This window comes from Neodiprion fabricii, chromosome 4 (genome assembly GCF_021155785.1).
Source record: "Neodiprion fabricii isolate iyNeoFabr1 chromosome 4, iyNeoFabr1.1, whole genome shotgun sequence".
Classification (NCBI taxonomy): Eukaryota; Metazoa; Arthropoda; class Insecta; order Hymenoptera; family Diprionidae; genus Neodiprion; species Neodiprion fabricii.
The window spans coordinates 9,756,563-9,771,488 of record NC_060242.1 but is presented as its reverse complement, the minus strand read 5'-3'; the positions used below and the strand labels follow the sequence as shown (position 1 = coordinate 9,771,488).

The 14,926-nt window shown below is 37.4% G+C and overlaps 1 protein-coding gene across 7 annotated transcripts in view; it reads right to left on the bottom strand.

The window, feature by feature from the left end:
* LOC124180883 (protein-tyrosine sulfotransferase) overlaps positions 1 to 14,926 on the bottom strand; it is a 270,165-nt gene that overhangs the window by 41,703 nt on the left and 213,536 nt on the right. The window contains exon 4 of one of the 7 annotated variants that reach the window (XM_046566793.1): positions 877 to 1,039. The exons of 5 other annotated variants lie outside the window; for them this stretch is intronic. The gene's annotated coding sequence lies outside the window, so the exon portion shown is untranslated. Of the gene's footprint in view, positions 1 to 876; positions 1,040 to 6,357; positions 6,377 to 14,926 lie in introns of those variants that run through there. One more of the 7 variants, XM_046566799.1, reaches the window with a different exon arrangement.

Genomic DNA, 14,926 nt, shown 5'->3' with positions numbered 1-14,926 from the left:
CGGCTAGATGGGGCAGTGTGACCCAAGTGAAAGTTCGTACTTTAACAAAAAAAAATTATATAGAAAATACGTATATTTTTATCAATTTGCTATAATCAATTTATCCAAAACACTTGCAACTAACCTTGGTAACAACTGCTGTATTCAAAAAAAAAAAAAAATAAAACTGTCAGTCTTGTTCAAAATATTTACAAGTTGGAGTGAACATTATTCTTACTGTCGAACAAGTGCAAGTTATGACACAACTCTACGATTTTGGACTAACGTCAGATTTGGTTGGTGTATATCATTGCGAGAACGTAGTAGACGAGCTATCATTTATCGCAGCCAAAGAGTGTACCCCCTGCGAAAAAATTAAGTAGTGGCCAACTGATCGAAGCACCTAAAAAAATCCTAATGACGTCTTCCGATGTGGCGCCTCACCATAGGAGACCTAAAACGATTGTAACAGTGAGGAATAAAGTAGGACATGTACTAAGTTTTATGAAAACCATGGCCGTACCTTCACCGATAAAAAGTAACCTGACAACGAAGAGACCAATAACCAGCGAACCAATAACGAGAAAAGATGAAGTACGTACAACGACCAAAAATAATACATGCACAACGACCTAAAATGAAACACAGGTAACGTCGAACAAAAAATCATCGCATGATGTAGGAAGACTTGTTGTAAAATTAAAACCAAAGAAGAAAATAATGGAAGATGATACTTCCAAAGAAACTTATGTTTCTTTCAATCGACACTGAGAGAGTTGCTGAAACTGCTGCGTAAGCAAATTTAAAACTATATATTAAAATTAACGCAATTAGCATTTTGGTATTTGCGGAATATCAATACAAGATTTCGACGTAGTATGTTATGAAATCACGTACCATGTTATTCAAGAAATATCCATTTGCAGAGTGATTCAGTAGCCTTCTTTTTGTATCTTTCATTCAAGCTGTTATAGTTCAATACTCGCGTTATCTATTTTCCGAAACAAACCAGTCGTCGCTGTGCCCGAAGTTCAGCCAGAAGTTATACAAATGGCTGCTCCTGTAAATGAATGCTCCTTAGTGAAATGTAGGAAGAATATTGAACTAAAAATAACATATATTCAACTCAGGAAACCGGCCATCAGCTTGAGCGTACGATTGATGACAGTGAAAATAAAGCTCTAAAGAATATACAGGATGTAATCTTAAAACGTTTAGACTGAGTAGGAAGTGCAAAACAATTATCTTTCATTATTTTTTTTTTCTTTAATGAACTAGGCTATACAGTAAGAATTCTTGTTGTAATGCGATTACATGTTACATAGAATAGATTCTTGCAGATTCACAATTTAAATTTTGTATATCGACGAAAAATATACAAAGACGTTAGCTTTGAAACACTTTGCAATACAACACATTTTGTTTCTTGCTATTTTCCACAAGGCAAGTAAGAAGCAGAATAGAAAACTACTGGAGCTGCCGGGTGAAAATTTAGAACAAAAGTTGTTGTACCCACCGCCAGAAGGGCTTCCATTAAAAAGACTCGTTGTTTTCGAGATTTTTGAACAAGGTAAAAAGACGCACAAAAAATTGATAAACTACAATAAAGCAGTAATTTTTTATCACTCACTAACTGCGATGTCAAACTTTCGAAAACAGCATGTAAATGGAAAAAGTTAATATGAATACAATAACTACCTACTTAAAAAATATTGATGGAGATTGAGGTAGAAAAAAAAATTTTGTTTGCATCACATCGACATAATTTTTATATACTGTCAATTTTCATATGAGGAAAGTATGAATAGCCGTTAAAAATTCAACGTTGCTTGTGTTTCAATATTTCCATTTGCGTACGATTGGTGGAACAAAGATAGGGAAGCTATTAGCTATAATCTCAAGGAAGCCATGAGTGATGAACTCGTATCTCAAATTCATTGGATAGGAAGTGAAACTAACACAAAATTTCGTGACACGAAAATGGCTAAAATTTTATACCGTGAGTTTTTTGTCAATCAATCTTGCACGCCGTATTATTCTAAATTTGTAAATACTCATTAGACCAAAGAAAGTAATTCGTGTAATCAAGAAGTATGAGAAACGTTTTTTATCGTCTCAACCCCATAGCCTATTGGTGGACCTCGCACAACAATACCCTGTGAATTGTAATTTTGATAGATTATTACGTGCACAGAATATATTCAACGATTTTATTGCAGTTGCAACGAAGAAGTGTCCTCACTTCAAAGATCGCAAAGAGTCGAAGAATTTCAACATGAGATGCTGGAGGTACTGTGAGCGACGAAGTAAAGGTCTCGAAATAATAGTAAAAAATGTTTAAATCAGAAAGGAAACGTGGTGCTAAGCTTCAAAGCGGTACTGAATTAAAGTTGACTGAGAGAACACTCCGGGAAGAGCACGAAGATGACTATCTGTAAGACGACGACGTCGAAGATGTCGACCTGAAAACAATGATCTGACAGCCGAAGACACAAAGGCAAAGGATATGGATGTAGACGGGGAAGATCCGGAAGGAATCACAGAAGAAGCTGAAAGTGGCGTAGAAAGTAGTACTGACTAATTCTGCGGATTGAAGTTGGAAACGGTTAACAGAAAGTGGTGGCCGTTAGTACATGGGGCATTCCACGTCAGTTCGACTACGGTCTGACCCTCACCCTCTTGGATTTGGTTCGCGATTTTTTATATTGTTGTTTTATTTCTATGATGTGCATATAATGCACCACATACTCGTATAGAAGATATGCCCAGAATACGAATCTGGAACGTTCTAGTGAATTAATATGATAATCAACGCCACAGATGCTTATAGAAGCATCGAGAGTAATAAGAACCCTCTGGAAGTTAGTAGAAGATCATAAAAGCTTCTAGACGGTCATTTTACTATAATATGATTATTCAGCGCGGCATACAGTTGGCACTTGTGCTGCAGCATGTTAGCGACCACGGCGAACACCAACAGTTGAAAGAAAAAGAAGGCACAGCTGTCAACCGTTCGTTCAGATAATTTATAAAATAATAATTTTATAAGTGTAGTATTAAAATACGTGGTATGTTGATACATCGTTCGTTATAAGAATTCATTTAAGAAAGTCAGTTGGATAAAGTAAGTATTAATAAATAATTTATGTAATTGATATTGTAATATCGTATATTTATTTATCGTATACCTATCGTATTTTTATTAATTTTTCAAACACTCAATAGTTTCTTTAGTAATATTATTTTTGTTTTGAATTTTAAGCGTTCAACATATCTTTCCTGATACAACAACTTTTACTATTTTTCAACCAAAATTCAAAAATGAAAGATCGAAATCATTGAAAAAAGGTTGTTCAAAAATAGGAGAGACAAGGAAGAAAGAAAGGTGAAATAGATAAGAATAAAAAGCGAACTGATTCTGAAAATAACGGATTTTTTCTGCTGTAAGATAGGTTTTTTTATTCGAGATATCAGTGGTAGTTCGCTCCCGAACTCACTCCGGAATTAAGTGTCCGATCCGGCCGGCGTCCGGAGATTCAACGAATAGCGCGGACCTTGGAGAGAGACCCACCGAGTGACCGAGCTGCGCAAGCAGGTGCGCGGGCATTGACGCCGTATATGATTTGGGTTAGTTTGGGCGATGTACGGACCGGTCGGTTAGGCTGGGCTCATGCAGGTGAGTGTCGGGCCAGGGTGTGGCGGATAGCAAATTTGCAATTGAGAAAACAACTACTTGTTACAATTTCAATTTGTCATCAGGGAAAAAAATTGCTAATTAAAAAATACAATTGTATTTAGTGTTTTTATTCCTCTAGTTACAAATTGAAATTGTAGTGATGACTTTTTTATCTATTACAAATTATATTCGTGATTTGTAATTAGAATGAGATTAATTGAAAAAACGCTTAACACTGATCTAGATACATTCAAGTTTAGTGCATGAAACAATCACAATGTGACTGATTATACCAACACAGCAATGCAATCACGACGTGAATGTCATATGAGTTGCATATGAGGACACATGTGTCTCATATAGTGAGCTAATAGCGTGTATTCATTTTGTTATCTGGGAAGCGCAAGGAGGAGGGTCACGCATCCGAAACTCTAAGAGGGGATACTTAACAGACTGGCGGCGAATAAGATGTTTCAGGATTTTTGTTTCTTCTGTTTTCAAGTATATGTGACACCAAGTGGAAGATCGGTAGCAGTTTTAGCCGAGTCACGTGATGGTAGCATGGCGGTGATTTCAAACAAGATGACGAGCATATGGCAACCACCATGAGCTGAAATTGTCATACGGGATTACGGAGACAGTGCGAACGTAGAGCTCTGCCGCGAGGGAAATCGAACGGGACGAGACTGCCGTTGTTGGCCAGCGGGCTGTAATCTCCCCATAAAAAACACCTGGGCGTCACTACAACGTAAGGACATCACCACGACAATGCAGGAATATGGAGCACCGACCAAAACATCAGCCAATTAGCATTCCGTGACAGTGGACATCGACGTTAGCGATACGCTAGAATTTAAGAATGTCGTTATCTGAGAACCAACAAGAATCGGGTAATTTCGCGAACAATAGCGCTTATGTTCAAATTTCGGCTCCGCATAGCTCTTTACTCTTGTCCTGGTTATGTTGGTGTTGAACGCGAAATTGAGAGTACCGATGGTGAAAGAGTTGAGAAGAAAATGATCTGCTGTGGCGAAGTTACCTTTTGATGTCGAAATACGAGGAATGTGGCGAGTTTATGGTTTCGGTACGTAGCGGTAAGCGCTGTTTGATTTTTCGCGAACAAATTTCGAGAGCGATCAAGTACTGACGCGCTGAATAACGGTTGGCCACTTTTAGTTTACGTGTCGAAAAGTGCTCGAAATTCGTTTGCCGACGTCTGTGCTTGGTGGCCGTAGCCTGAATTTCGTGATTACGTGTAGAGTCAAAAAATTTTAGAGTAAAGTCACGTTTTTGAATCGAGTCATTTGTTTCGTTGGTTGTGTGCAGCCAAATTCTACAGCACGGGGTCGAGTTGCGATCGATTGTTTTGATAGTGTCTGCAGCAGCCTTACAAATTGTGAAAAAAAAAAAATCGAAAACAACGAGCATCAAATTCGAGCATTGAATATTCTTCGAACATCTAACTAGCATTTAATTATTGTGTAATTATTTTTTCGTAATTACTCACCCTTAGTAGACATCTCGATGTGGGGCTGCTAGATCGCATCCAAACTGGCACCGCCGCATTTTTTTTTTAACGCGGTGTGACTAATTTGGCGTTATGGCATTTAATCAGCACCTAATTAGTATTTAGTTATTTTAGATGGTAAACGTCATGTTTCTCATGTGGCGGTGCCAGCTTGATAGATGTGGCTGTTTTTTTATTTTCGATCGAGAGAACCCGAAATATATTTGTTTGAAGATTGTCAAGAAAAAGATTTTTTTTTTAAGAATTTGGAATTGTAATATCTTTCGAATTTCCTAATATTGAAGGTAATGTAACTGGGGGTTAGCTTTTCGATAATCAGTAGAAAGCGAATCGTAGACGAGTGTCAAATTCTGTGACTGTGAGACCAAAAAATGATCTGCCAAAAATGGAATACCCCAAATACACAATTTTTCTATAAATGATGCAAAACGATACTGCAACGAATACCGTTTTTTCGATGGTAAACTCTGCTAGGGATTAGTATGGAACCCATGATTAAATAAAGAGAACGAAGCCACACGCGACGCGTGCACAATCACGCGGTGTATCACTGCAGGGGCATGAAATGAATAATCGCCGATTGCTGCCGAGAGATAAAAGGTATATAATTATTCTTTTAATTTGAAAAACGGTACCACGTGATTCTACATTAACCTTTCTGTCAAAAATGCTTATCTTTGTTTGTTGTGCCTATTCTCCCTTCAGTTTTCAAATTTACCGGTATTCTATATGATGATGATGATGCGAGGTTCGTGAAGTACATTTAACAGAATAAATCGATGAATTTGATTTACATTTCATCCGAAGATTTCAGGTTCTTACAAGAACGCGAATTCTCATATGCATGTATCAGATATTTATATTTTGATTAAATTTCGTCTATTGCAACTATTGTACCAGAGATGAAGGAATCAAAAGCTGGGCAATCTCCAGATGTCGAATTTGTAGTTATCATATTTCGAAATAGATTCGTTTGCATGCTTATTCGTTCTAGGATAAAAAGTAAGTTAAAAACTAATTATTTTGATAATATGAAGTATAATGTTCGATTCTTGTGAACTTTGAAGTGTGAGCTTGTTCCTAGTAATGCTAAAGTAAACCACTCTTTGCATCTTTTTCATTGTATATTGCCCTAATAGTGCTTTCTTAGCGTAAGTGAAGAGTGATTTTTTACCTTCCATCTTTTTGCCCTATTGTAGAAGAATCCGCCTCCGTTAAGCTGGCAATGTCAATGTAGCGCAACCACTAAAAACAAATGTGGTAATTAGCGGCTAAAAAATCGTTTTTTTTTAGCTTCTGCCATTTTCGAAAAAAAACGAGGTAATCGTCAAAACCACTTTTATAAATCCATTTCTTCCCCAGACAATCCAGCGCTAAGGCGAGATAATCAAACTGTTCTCACAACGAAGTAAACTTCACACGTAACTTTTTACGATCTACTCGCAAAAAATCGGTCAGTCAAGCGGTGGTTAAGATAATAATCGATAGCTAATAATTTCAAACTTGATGTCACGCACGCGATATGGTAAACAAAGCTGCTTTAGCGTCCACTGCGCTTTCGTTACGGAACTAATACGGTAGCAGAACTGCGTCTCAGAAAATCTGTCGAATAAACGTGCACGATAAATTTTTCACGATCACCTATTGCAAGCATCCAGTTCAAGATTTACCGATTTATTAATTTCAGGAATTTATATGCCATTCATAATAACAATAATAACGAATACGGACGTAGGTGTCGATTTTGGTCATTTTGTTTGTTATACATTTATTGCGTGTCATTGTTTTAATGGTATACTTACTCAAGTATGGTGGGCCAGTTGCAATTGTGATCGTATTAGTCAAACAATCATTCATGCAGGCTGTTCGTTTTTACGCGAAAAATTTTGAAAGAATGCAAAAAAATGTCAATCACATACCTACTTAGATCTTTTTTTCAATTGGAAGCGCGATTTTATTATCACAAGCAGTTGTTTCTTTTTTCAATCAGAAACCGAAAATTTGATGAATTCAATGTTACTGATATAATAATGAGATTTAACGATCAGGAGTTGTAGCGAATTTAAAATCGGCTGATCGACAATGAAGATTATATGTCATCGGAACTGATTTAAGAGCTAATGGCCATTTGACTTACGTTATTTCATAAACAAAATTTTCTATCTTATCGTATACTCTCTCAACATCGCTGATAATTGATTCGGAAGTCTGCCTGGCGTCCAGTGCTGGAGAGCACGGCGGAACGGGCGCAAAGGAATAAAAAAAATGAATTGAAAAACGTCATTTCAAAAAGACTAGTTTCTGGTGTGGCAGCCGGGAATGATATTCTGAGTTAAGTAGTAAAAATGGTAAACCATTTGGCTGCAGAAAAATGGCGGTAGACGGTAATAAAGACACGCAAAAATGAGTCCAATTTGCGTCATATTATAAAGGCTGGAACAGAAATAAATATTTATAAAAAGTTATCCAAATTCTATATCTAAAAGGCAGATCAAAATCTTGACCCGAACACCCTGGCAGACGACGATAAAGAGCGGTAAGTCCGCGCAGATTGGAGAACGGGCGGTGCAGTTATTTTCAATTACCGCAAGTTAATTTCGTTATACTGTTATACATATAGCAGAGTGAGCTTTTATATTATGAATTATTATTCATCGTTATTCAATATTATTACCTATTTGTTAGCGTTATTTAGCAATATTTGGTCTCACGTCACGTTGTTCACGGCATAATTTTAATATCTGTATCGAAAATTTTGTTGTGAAATATATGTTCAAGATACTAGTTGTACACAGAATACCCATCTCAGAGAGTTAGAGGCAAACACGTTACATTTGCACCTGGTGGCGAAATGCTTGTTTAAAGAACTCGACGCGATTACTCCCACACGACTATAGCTGAAAAGAATCGCGTGGAAAGTACGGAATACTTCGGTTCGAGGGTGAAAAATCACCACCCTTGGTCGTTGACGTCATTATTTAAACCAAAAGTCAGGATGAAGACATGAACGTTACAGGCACTGCATACATATTTATTTTATTCACTGGCGTATACGGTTACTGTCACATTTTAATTACTTTTTATTAACGTTACAGACGACGAGAACGATGAGAATAATTTCGACTATTAATGATTCAGTCCTTACTATTTTAAAAATGTATTTCCGAATAAAATTTTCAACTCAGATATTAAGATCATGCCGTGAACAACGCATCGTGAGCCCGAATATTGCTAAATAACGTCAACAGATAGAGAATAATAGTAAATAATTATGAATAGTAATTCATAATACATATGCTCACTCTGCTATATAACAATATAACGAAATAAAATTCTGGTAATCGAAAATAAGTGTAGCACCCGTTCTCTAATCTGCGCAGATTTGTGCTCTTTGTGATTGTCTCAGAACGATCCAGGGTGTTCAGGTCACGATTTTTCTCTGCCCTTTTTTCGATAACTTTCTGCAAATATTCACTTTTGTTCCAGCCCTTGGTATGACGTAAGACAGACACATTTTCGCGTGTCTTTGTTGCTATCTGCCGCTATTTTTCCAGCTACCAAAGTGGCTGTCATTTTTACTGTTCAATTCAGGATATCATTCCCTGCTGCCACACCAAAAACTAGCCTTTATGAAATGATGTTTTTCACTTGATTTTTTTAAACCTCTTGGGTCCGTGCCGGCACGCTTTTCAGCACTGGACGCCAGGCAGACTTCCGAATCAATTAATTATCAGCGATGTTAAGAGAGTATATGATAAGACGATAAATTTTGTTTATGAAATGACGTAATTCAAATGGCCACCTTCTCTCCGTCTTAACTTGGTTTCGGAGAAGTAGTACCGGCGTCAATTGGCTGCGATTAACGAGCGAATAATTCACGCGTCGATAGGACGTTGAATTTGGGAATGAAACAAAAGTTGTGTACAATCATTGACTGGGGGTGGAATATTAGGGGTTGGGGTGGTTTCCAAGGGGGGAAAACTGACGTCTATCGATAGCAATTAATTAGTGAATATTTTCAGTATTTTCACGATGTACTGATACCAGCTCAATCTTAAGTTGGGTTTGTCACGTTCTTTCCGAAAATGCCAGAAGAGTAAAATTAAACATTTCCGCAATTAAAAAGCAACTAATTAGCGACTAATTATTACATTTGTTTTTAATGACTCTGATACATTGACATTGCTTGTAAATAAATGATATTTCTCAAACTAATAGATTGTCCTACTCTCATCACTGACACACAATATAAGAATCGCGGTTCTAGTTTTCACTTGCAGTTAAAGGTTCTACAAAAAACATTCAAAGTAGATGGTGCAGGTGCATAAGGGATGAATAATCGCAAGTTAGTGGAAGGAATTATAAGGTAGTAATAAAGATAATGAGAATTGAATGTTTTTGTTTTGAAAAAAGGAGCGGGCTCGTATATTTCATTTAATCGTAACGCTGAATGCGAAAGCCTCAGTTTTGCACAAAGATAAGTTTTCATTTGGGGAAATATCAAGTGGGTTGTAAGTATAATGTGAAGTATTTATTTATTGTTCCTCCTGGGAAAATATATATCTCCATCTCATTTACATATTTTTCTAATATTTCCTCAACCTACCGTATCTGCTATCTCAGGTATTTAATTTCTGTCTCTCACAGTCTTTCCCCATCTACTTAGAATATTCAGCTCTACTCATTCTACTATCATTACCATTCCGCCTCAACTCTTTAACCTGCGATCGCATCCCAACCAAGTTGGTGGTAAGTGCAATATACACGTTTGTGTAAGGGTTTCTGCATTCTTTCCGGAAGAGTAATCGTTCGTATGTTTGATGGTTATTTATTTATAGATATATATTCCTCGCAAATTTCAAACATAGATGTTGTCAATATAACAAAATTTTCTGAAAATATACTGCAAATCTTTGGCACATTTACTTTTGCAAAAAAAAAGTTGCTGACGCCGAACGTGCAACATGTTATGCCTATTGTTGTTGACCAGATTACATTTTCCAATTACTGCAAGAAGATTAGATTTCTGCAAAACCAAGAGTTCAAAAAAATATTCAAAGATTGTATTGTATAAAAATAGAAAATTGAAGAATGAATAAATCATCGCTCGACTGATTTGAGAAATTCGAAATTATCGAAATGTGATAAAATTTCAGGTTGCCTTGAAGTATTAAACCATTCGATAGGTATTGAAATGGGTAGCGTAATGTACCGTCAACCTCGACCCAGAAGATTAATTACGTTGCCAAGTTGCGACGTGACAGAATAAGCTATGGTTTGCTATCGAAAGCGACGATAATAAGGCAAGTGTACCAGTTATTAACCCTGTCCCAATTATTGACCTTTTTTGGTTGTATCTGTTTGATCCTTAATTCTAAAATTACCAAAACATAAATTTGTAGTGTTTAATCCTCCAGAAATTGGTTTAAGTCATCACGAAATCCGCAATTTGCGCCGTAAATTTGTAGTTATGGAAAATAAAAGGATCAATAATTTGTTCTAAACGTGTCAATAACTGGTACAGTTACCTTAACTCTAATATTGTCTTTACCTGGCGGTAAGTCCTGGTACAGCTTGCACACCGGAGTGTTAATCCAATTAATCCTTAGCATATTTCATATACGGTCATAAATTAATACGAGGCGATATTCGCTCGCTAACTAATACAGTGCCTTTGTAAATATTGTTCCCGTATCGAACACTGTGGATGGAAAGTTACGGTACACAGAGGCATGATCAAAGTGCGATAGGGGCTTGAGTGCACGACGGGATTAATTAACTCAAAAATAGACCGGGAAGAGAATCTGGCATGTAGTTTCTGATGGAAGACCAGGCGGCACTTCGGTTTTTGGTGGATGCAAACATTTGATCTTTCGCATCATTCGCCACAGCGCTTTTGTACAACGAACGCGTAGCCACGTATATTTGCCTTCTAACTTCAACACGATTTAACAGAGACCAAATTTCACCCGCAATCAAGTAGCAGCGTGTATACCTGCGCAAACAGGTTTTCAAATCCACGACTGAGCCAAGTAGCAGGGAAACGAGTAGATTTGCGAATGAGACGAGCCCTGCAATTAGATGGGAGCCTTTTTGAAGACGGATGCGATGGACAAGTTTTTGCAGGCAGGCTGTCGCATTCCACCTAATTTCACTCACATGATCCTTTTTCTATCGTATATTTATGGTTGAAATTAAGTTGTGCAAATTTTAGGTTCTTTGGATGGTGAAATTTTTGTTCGGAAATTCTCGCATTATTTTTATCCCATTTTCAATTTCTGCATTATTTATGAGACTTGAAATAACCTCGTTAGTTAGACCACACAACAAGTCAATCGAGACGGCTTTTAGAAATTTTTTGCGTATCTGCAGAATTCAAAAACTTGGTGTTTGGCGAGAGATAGAAATGTAGATTGTTAACAAGGCATAAGTGAAAAACGTGGTCGTAACGGCTGATCTACAAAAGTGCACAACAGCCATATTCACACCGATTTCAATGAATCTGGTCCTGCTGGGTATTTTACCTTCTAAATAGTACAATAGGACCTCGAATTAACGGCGTTCGATTTAAGCCACAGTCCCCACCATGTCGCATTTATCGAACGGTTTGCCGTATGGGGGACGCTTCTGGTCTCCGCGGTCAGGCCCGTATATATATATCAATGGTCCCTAATAAAATTCACTCAACTTTAGAGGGGTTGATTATAAAAGACCTAACTTTGGCGTGACAATTATAATCCAAGTAACTCTACGGACTCCGATGATAAAACAATTATCTTCTATGCTTATACACAGGAGCTAACTGTTTTATCATCGGTGTCCGTAGAGTTACTTGGATTATAGTCGTTACGCCAAAGTTAGGTCTTTTATAATCAGTCTCTCTAAACTTGGGTGAATTTTTTTAGAGGCCATCCATGTATATATATGCAAGTTGATGCGCAGATACAGCATGGGCGCCGCGTACGCAACCTCGATTTAATCCTTTGAAACATGTATTTTTCTTTGCAGTCAAATTTCTTGAAAGTGAGTATTTACATACCCTTATGGGTTCTCGAGGTTGCTGACTTCAAAAATGGGGCCAGATCGGAGAAATTCTCAAAATTCATTCAAAATGGCAGATCTAATATGGCGGACTGAAAATGTGAAAGTGATCGGAATCGTTCGAAAATCCACACTCAGGGGTTTTTTCGGTTAAGAAATGCGATTGGATCGAACATTTTGAACTTTACAATTCTGACGTTGGACTCATTTTCAACGACCCCGAAAACCCTCGTGTAACAAATTGCAGGCGAATATGTTCAATTTTTATATATTCAGTCCGCCATAGTGAGTCCGCTATTTTGAATTTTGAAATTTTGACGGTGGATTCATTTTTAGCGCCCTCAAAAGCCAAGATTACAGAGTTCCACTTTCCTAGTCCCTATATTATAATCTTCCCACAATTATATTTATTCTGTAAAAAACAGGCATTTTCAACACTTTGTTTATTTATAGCGGTCACTACATGCGCGGAATCATCATAACCCCTCTTAAAACATCAACATTGACATCTTAAAAATTCAATTATGCAAAAAAAAAGAGAGATAGCTTAAAAATTAAATGTAAATATAACCGATGCAAAAAAGGCGACTCATATATATAAATGCTGTTGATTATTCACGATAAGAGTTAAGAAATGTACCTATTCATTGCATTTGAAATTGTCTAGCAGGGTTCATTTATTCCCGAAAAAGGTGGGATCGAAAATATTTCGACAATTACAAAAAATTAAATTATATATCAATCGTAGAATAACTATATCTTCTGTCTCTACTCATCAATAACAACATTTATATCTGACTTGTGTTATTTTAAATCATACACCTTCAGTTATTGTGATTTTTTTTTTAGATAAGGTGCCCAAGTCTGAAGACCAGTCCTACAAACATTGCGCGAGGTAAGAAACGCTTCCTTCCCGTGGTGCATACGATATTTTCTACCACACATGCAATGAAGACGAGTGAAAACGCATGTTTGAAACCACGAATTACTAATTTTTAGGTTATGTCAGGTAGCGAACTCGGAGGCGAATAGAATATGCAGGATTCAATAGATAGGGAAGTTTGAAAAACCAAACAAAAGGGTCCAGAGAGTGAAGCCCTACTCACGAACTAATACTAAGGAGACCGAACACCGCATGTAAAAGTTGGCTCATTTTATAGCATGAAAAGGGCCAAGTCCGCAGAACGAAATAGCTACATGCTCGCGCATGCGCTGTTCGCGGTATAGCCGTATCCTTTTCTTTCTCACAGAGAGTGCGAGTGAAAGACTCTCGCTTAACGACGTAAACAATTTTAAATTTTATTGAAGTGAGGCTATGTTATGAGTTGAAAGTTATAACGAGTTATAAGACTTTTATAATCTTTATGATGTTTTAATAAATTGGCGTCAAGACACTGCTGCGTCTCTTGATCATCTGTTTGTTGCAGGATTAATAAAATGGGACCGCATAGACGTTTTCTGTTTTCCTTGCGTGATTGACAATCATGCGCCATAACCTCGCTATACGCAGTCTATGATGTTTACATACCTATACATATATGCATGGAGCTCACGTACTTGCACTCTCAGTGACAACGAAAAGGACACTGCTATACTGCGAACAGCGCATGCGCGAGCATGTAGCAATGGTATGATAGCAACGGACTTGGCCTTTTTCATGCAGTAAAATGAGCCAACTGTTGAACTCGGCCTCGGCTGAGTTCGGTCTCCTTACTATTACTTCGTGGCCCTACTAGAGGCGAAAAAAAAGTTGAAACGAAGATTACTGTTTTTTTTTTTATTCTCAATACACTTGTATTCAGGGCGCAGATTCTTTTGTTGTCGTAATGAACATGGGCCACACCGGCCCAACATGCAGATTATACACTTACACGGACGAAAGTGAGGTTAGAATCGTCATAACGGCTACTTCGATTTTTATACGACTCGTCATGAAAACATCGCACTCAATATAGTTCTCAGCTAACGGCAGCACTTGTTAGTTTTTGAGAGTTTTTTTTTCCTGTTACTAGAGTTTTTTTTTATCCTGTGGTGAGTTTTTCCCCTGTTTATTTACCCGGTTAGGAAACTGTGACTTCCTACCTATTTTAGACGCTCAAAAACACAAGTTCCAATGCATGTGTGGTAAAAAAAAAAAAAAAAAAATTATGATCTGTTTATTGCGGTTCTTGGACTGTCGGCCAAGAGTGAACGCATTTAGTGACCACCTGTATACAGTAAATGGGTTTTCGTCAATTTGCCGACGTACGAACTGAGCCGTGATAATTGAGATTTTCACACTACCTTTCTCAAGCACAGTTATTTGTGAACACTCCGGACGTGTAATTTGATGATACAGACAAATAACACAGGCGCACAAAAAAGTATATTATCCGGCAAATTAGACCACCATACTCTATATATTTTTGGGCATGCTGAATCCGAATCCGGTGACAGGATTGCTCAATCACCCCCAGATTTTAAGTTATACGTGGGTATTTAACTGTAATTTGCGCATCGAAAAATCTTGCAATGTTCGAGTTCGATAAACCATTGTTTCAAGTAGGAGTTCTAAGAATCTGGGGGCGATGGGGCAATTCTGACTCCGGATTCGGCATGTTCAAAAACATCTCGGCATCGTGGTTTAGTCTGCTAGACAAGACACTTTTTTGTGTACCTGTGTGATAAAGTTTTAGACCTGACCTGGGATTGCCTCCTCTTAC